The sequence below is a fragment of the Cydia amplana genome, chromosome 14, assembly GCF_948474715.1.
Source record: "Cydia amplana chromosome 14, ilCydAmpl1.1, whole genome shotgun sequence".
In the NCBI taxonomy this organism is placed as follows: domain Eukaryota; kingdom Metazoa; phylum Arthropoda; class Insecta; order Lepidoptera; family Tortricidae; genus Cydia; species Cydia amplana.
This window is the reverse complement of record NC_086082.1, coordinates 16768389-16775181: the sequence shown is the minus strand read 5'-3', so window position 1 is coordinate 16775181 and position 6793 is coordinate 16768389.

Here is a 6793-nt window from a genome sequence, read left to right as displayed (position 1 = left end):
CAGCCAATGATTTATAACTCAAGATAGGTTATAGGCGTTCCAAAATTGAGGCGCTTACCTTGTGACAAATTGGACAAGTTGCCTTTAGACGTGGCTGGACAAGCGAGACATGTGCACGTGCTAACGTGCTTCCGCACACCGAAAGAGAAAGAGACGACCTTATGTTTAATAACGAGTGTGACAAAGATGGATGGAATGAGAAAATTAATCAGAAATAACAGATTTCTTCGTAGGCACAGAAATAAATATGGAAGTATTTTTTGTGCTGCTCAAGTATGAGTATAACCTATCTATGGTTATATAATATCATTGGCCTCAGCGTGAATTCCTTTGTTCTTTAAAATTGCGGAGAAAATTTATTTACTTATTCAAATATGATAAAAGCAATTTTGAAAGTTAGACTGCTTGATAAGTTATGTTATCTCCCCTTGATAACTATGTAGACTGAGAAAATATGTGACATTATCTATGAAAAGGGACCTTATTGTCGATGGCGCTTACGCCTTTGTTAATGCTCCGATATAAATACAATGCCGCGCGACGCTGAGCGGCGTAAGCGCCACCGACAATAAGGTCCCTTTTCATAGATAATGCCCCATATTAACAATTTAACGAGGGTTGTCTTTGAGGTTCAAATTGGCCGTTCCCTTACGTAACTCTGTTAAACATTTTAAAGAATAAGTTACATAGAAATAATTTCTAAGAATGAATTCCGAGGATACTGGAAATTTTACTTCACTGACTATCAGGAGGCCTAGTCAAGATGACAATAGTTGATAGAAAACTCCAATCTAAACTGATGTATGGAAAAAGTCATGTGAATTTTCGTACCATCTGTACCCTTAGTGTAAATTTCATTCGATAGCGTGACGTGACGTACGTTTGCGTTAAGTGTCATTTTGTATGGGATTTTCAGTTTCCAAAACGTCCCGCTTGGCGCGCTATTCAAAATCCCATACATAAATAGACATAAAGCAAACGAGAACGCTCAACATGCTATCGAATGAAATGTACACTAAGGGGTTCTGTTATCGCGATACATGTTTTTGTTTGGCGTTTGTACGATGTACGATTGACTTTTCTAGGCCCCCAGAGCCCGTACCATGACCCAACTAGCAAAAAGCGCTCTAACAACAGTCTCTAGACTACAATTTTTCGCTCTTATATTGATTTTATATCATCGTCTAAGCCCGGATTTGGGCACAACTTATAAGAGTATTTATTTTAATATCGTTCTAATATCAGTCTAATTGAATGCTGTTTGCACTCACAGTAATCTTTTTCAAAACTAAATTAAGCTGCCTTAGGCTAATATCGCTTTTACGTAAGTATCTTGTAAGCCTACAACTATATAGGCTTATATTGGTCGAACGTAAGTATCTTGTAAGCCTACATATGTAGGCTTATATTGGTCGAACGTAAGTATCTTGTAAGTCTACATAGGCTTATATTGATTTGTTTGTAAGGTTACACAGTCTCACACAGAGATTTGAAACATTCTATTTGTGATGTATAAAATATACGGGTGAAATTAACTGCAACGTGACAAAAATATATTAGTGTAAGTGTTTATGAATTATGTTAACTATAATAACGTGCTGTTTATCATCGTGTGTTTATGTTATGGTAAGTATTCACATGGGAAAATATTATTTACTGTAAAGTAGACCCTGTTTTACACTTCAAACTTCATGCGCCTAATCAAATATGGTATTTGAATATTTTTATAATTATTTTATTTCTTTATTTTGTATTGATAGTCAGCCATTGCTGTAGCTGTATTTTTCAAGCGCACTATTAGAGTCTTATAAGCATTCTGAATACAAATGATATGGCCATGTTGAATAAATTAGGGTTCCTTGCTTTACTTATACTTACAATAGTGTTCCCAAAAACGATTTAAGATCAAACCATCTTATATTGATCTTCACTTTTGTGATATAAGTGTCTTGATCCTATATCACTCCAATATCTTACTAAAGTGCTGCTGTTGATCTTATTATAGCTTTGAATAAGATCAGAAAAGTACGTACTTATAGTGTTCTTATGCTATGCCGATATTAGTCTTACATTCTTACAATAGCATTTAGAAATCTAATATAAAATTAAATGAACTTAGAAAATGGGGATATAAGACCAGGAACTCTCAAGTTCAATGAGACTTCGTAAATGGTGTTGTAAGAGCAAGATGCTTAAAATAGTATTATGCCATGTTGATATTAGTGTTACATTCTTACAATAGCATTTAGAAAGTCTAATATAAGATCAAATGAACTTAGAGAATGGGGATATAAGACCAGGTACTCTCAAGTTCAATGAGACTTCGTAAATGTTATTATAAGAGCAAGAGGCTCATAATAATATTATGTCATGCTGATATTAGTCTTACATTCTTATAATATCATTTAGAAAGTCTAATATAAGATCAAATGAACTTAGAGAATGTGGATATAAGACCAGGTACTCTCAAGTTCAATGAGACTTAGTAAATGTTATTGTAAGAGCGAGGGGCTCATAATAGTATTATGCCATGTTGATATTAGTCTTACATTCTTAGAATAGCATTTAGAAAGTCTAATATAAGATCATATGAACTTAGAGAATGTGGATATAAGACCAGGTATTCTCAAGTTCACTGAGACTTAGTAAATGTTATTGTAAGAGCGAGAGGCTCATAATAGTATTATGCCATGTTGATATTAGTCTTACATTCTTATAACAGCATTTAGAAAGTCTAATATAAGATCAAATGAACTTAGAGAATGTGGATATAAAACCAGGTACTCTCAAGTTCAATGAGACTTAGTAAATGTTATTGTAAGAGCGACAGGCTTATAATGGTATTATAAAATGCTCTTATATACATATATAAGACTAGGTAATAAGACTAAACTTACTAAAGTGCGTATTAGCTTGTCTAAGACTAATATAAGAGCGATGATATGTTCAAAACAAAAATAAGAGCGCTATATGCTCACTACTCTTATAAAGTGCGCAATCTGAGACTTTATTGCTAGTTGGGGAGTCACTGACAGTGTCAAAACTGACATTTACGCTATCGAGAACGTAATTTACTTTCTATACAGCTCGTTTGCACTAATATGCGAGTACGAGCGAGATGTATAGAAATAAGTAAATTACGTTCTCGACGGCGTTTATGTCAGTGCCAAACTAATAGTAGCCGTACAGTAGACCTAATGGCTTCGCAATAAGGATAAGTGTGGACGGTATTTGACCTAACACCACTAACCCTCTCAGATAAGTAGACAAAGACATTAAGATATCGAACAAGACGGATGATGTTTGCCGCCGTGATGGATGGCGATGGAGACACCTCGTGTTGACAGGGTTTAGTGTAATACATGTCGGTAACCTTTGGATAAAGTCGGGATAAACTTAGCGTGAGTTATGGGCCAATTTCCATTTAGTTGACATTTTTTTGAAGTGAAAACTTCTTCAGCGGCGCTGTGCACTTTTTGAGGTGGGGAAAAAATGTTTAACTCGCGACAGATCACGTGACGATCGAAAAACTGTTACATGTAATGTCATTGAGTTTTTCTTTATTAATTTAAATGCCATCTAGTGAGTTTCCCTCTAACTGGTATTAATATAACTCGAGTACTAACAGTGATGTGCTTAGGGGTTTCAAGTAATGCGACGAAATAACGCTAGATGGTGTTAACCTCAATTATACAGACATTTTGCAATAGTGATTGAGTTTTAACTTCTGCCGGCACTCCCTGAGTGCAACCCGTTGTTTTTTTTTTTGTTACTTGGATAAGGCTGCTTGTTGGAGCTGGTGAAGCTCAGCCTGGGTGAAACAAGTGCGATATTTCAATTTGGGACAAAGAAATAATATGTTACTTTCCATTAAGTTACGAAAATAGAATTAGACCAAGCTAAGTTGGCAGCGATTTACGTACGTATGAAGTATAAATAACACTGCGTGTGCTATTAAAATAGTGGCAGACTTGTCTTGGTCTATGTGTGGCCTGAGTGGACGCTCGAAGCGGAGCGTTCAGCGGCGCGTGCAGCAAATAATTTGAGCAGCGTGCACTAAGGCCGCTCCTATACGCTTGCATTTGTTAACATGCACGCCGCACGCCCCGCCCCGCTGCACGCCCAACTCGAGCGTCCACTCAGGCCTTACACTCTCTACGTACATCAAGCGTTTTAGTTTAGAACCTATAAAAAAACCGGCCAAGTGCGAGTCGGACTCGCGCACGGAGGGTTCCGCACCATCAACAAAAAATAGAGCAAAACAAGCAAAAAAACGGTCACCCATCCAAGTACTGACCCCGCCCGACGTTGCTTAACTTCGGTCAAAAATCACGTTTGTTGTATGGGAGCCCCACTTAAATCTTTATTGTATTCTGTTTTTAGTATTTGTTGTTATAGCGGCAACAGAAATACATCATCTGTGAAAATTTCAACTGTCTAGCTATGACGGTTCGTGAGATGCAGCCTGGTGACAGACGGACGGACGGACGGACGGACAGCGGAGTCTTAGTAATAATTTAACCGTTTTGGCAAGAACCCTTGTAAACCAGTACTTTGGAGAATTATATCAGTTGACTAAGAATTGAAGCCTTTTATTTGAGTCGTCGAGCTCCTGACCTGCACGGCGGCTACAGTCCCGTTTTTACCCTTTGGGTACGGAACCCTAAAAAGGATTTTAGAATTTCAATTTTTATGGGGTAAACATGGGGTTAACGACATTTACGCGGCCAAAGTCCATTATCAATTTTCTAATTCGTAAACATCAATAACACAAGTCCAACCTACGTACTTTCATAAGTTTCATAACAAGCTACTTATACTTACTTAACGAGAATTTACCGAAACTTCCCACTGAAGAAAATGTTCAAGGAAGATAATAAACTACGTTTTAAGACAAAAGGGCTTAACTACATATAAGCTAAAGGTGATATAAGTCTTTATTAAATTTTGTAACCAAAACTTTATAGGAAAAATCAAGTTAGCCGTGAGAGAAGGTATTTGTTGGGTTATTTATTATTTCTTGGCGCAGGAAAAACATTTATTGATCAAAATTCACTATTTAAGTGCAAACTTTTTTATTCGGCTTGGTAAATTAATTATTATTCTATACTTATTCTCTTTCAATAATACCTTTAAACGAGCAATTCTTGTATATTTATTTATTTATATACATATATTTTGAGGATCTCGGAAACGGCTCTAACGATTTCGATGAAATTTGCTATTTGGGGGTTTTCGGGGGTGAAAAATCGATCTAGCTATAGGTCTTACTTATCTCTGGGAAAACGCGCATTTTTGAGTTTTAATATGTTTAATATGTCGCCCAGATATTTCTCTTTTATACCTGCTAGCTGCTAGTGTACCTAAATATGGATTTTTTTAAAGAAAGAACCCGACACCTAGCCTTGGGATGTTATCAAAAAAGAAAAAAATAGCGTATGACAGGCTATCACATCAAAATCATCGAGGGATATGACTATTTGGATTGACATTATACCTCGTTATTAGGGTTCCGTAGCCAAATGGCAAAAAACGGAACCCTTATAGATTCGTCATGTCTGTCTGTCTGTCCGTCTGTCCGTCTGTCTGTCCGTCCGTATGTCACAGCCACTTTTCTCCGAAACTATAAGAACTATACTGTTGAAACTTGGTAAGTAGATGTATTCTGTGAACCGCATTAAGATTTTCACACAAAAATAGAAAAGAAACAATAAATTTTTGGGGTTCCCCATACTTCGAACTGAAACTCAAAAAATTTTTTTTCATCAAACCTATACGTGTGGGGTATCTATGGATAGGTCTTCAAAAATGATATTGAGGTTTCTAATATCATTTTTTTCTAAACTGAATAGTTTGCGCGAGAGACACTTCCAAAGTGGTAAAATGTGTGTCCCCCCCCCCCCCCCCCTGTAACTTCTAAAATAAGAGAATGATAAAACTAAAAAAAAAAAAATATGATGTACATTACCATGTAAACTTCCACCGAAAATTGGTTTGAACGAGATCTAGTAAGTAGTTTTTTTTATACGTCTTAAATCGCCTAAATACGGAACCCTTCATGGGCGAGTCCGACTCGCACTTGGCCGCTTTTTTAGCATTAGAAAAAGACTACACACGATTTTGACGTGTATCTTTATTGAAAAACACTTTTGAACCATAATTCACAGCAAAAATGTAACAATTATATAAAATATTTAAGTAATGTTCATTTACGTTATTTTGGTTTCATAAATAATAGTTTTTTTAAGCGGTTTTCAATAAATAGACACGTATCATATAGTATTTTGTAAGAAAACGAGGTATAGAGGACATAATATAGCTGTGTAGGTAGGGTACATTAGGTTAGTGTCGTTTTGGTCCTAATTTTTTTTCAGCTTACGGCAGCCTGAAAAATTTAAGAATACAATATTTAAAACTTTCGCGGTTTGAACACATTTTAACTCACATTTATAGACGGGTGGTGGGTGGTTTGAAAATGTGATGTGATGCACTTTTGTGACGAAATCTCTGTTTTGTCCAAAGTGTCCAGGTCCAGTGAAACCTGTGTCGAAACGTCGGTAAATATAGGTAATAAAATAAATTACGCGATAGACCCGTCTATAAATGTGACTTAATAAATCTAAGAATTTCAAAAAATAAGAAGATTCAACATGAATCTTTAATATAATAGTCAAACGATGTAAATGTTGTACAGTAACACCGTAAACAAACTATCGGAATACATTTAAATTTTCCGTATCGTTTAGCCGGTGCTTGACTTGTGACTTCGGTATCCTTGGGCCCTCTTTAACTC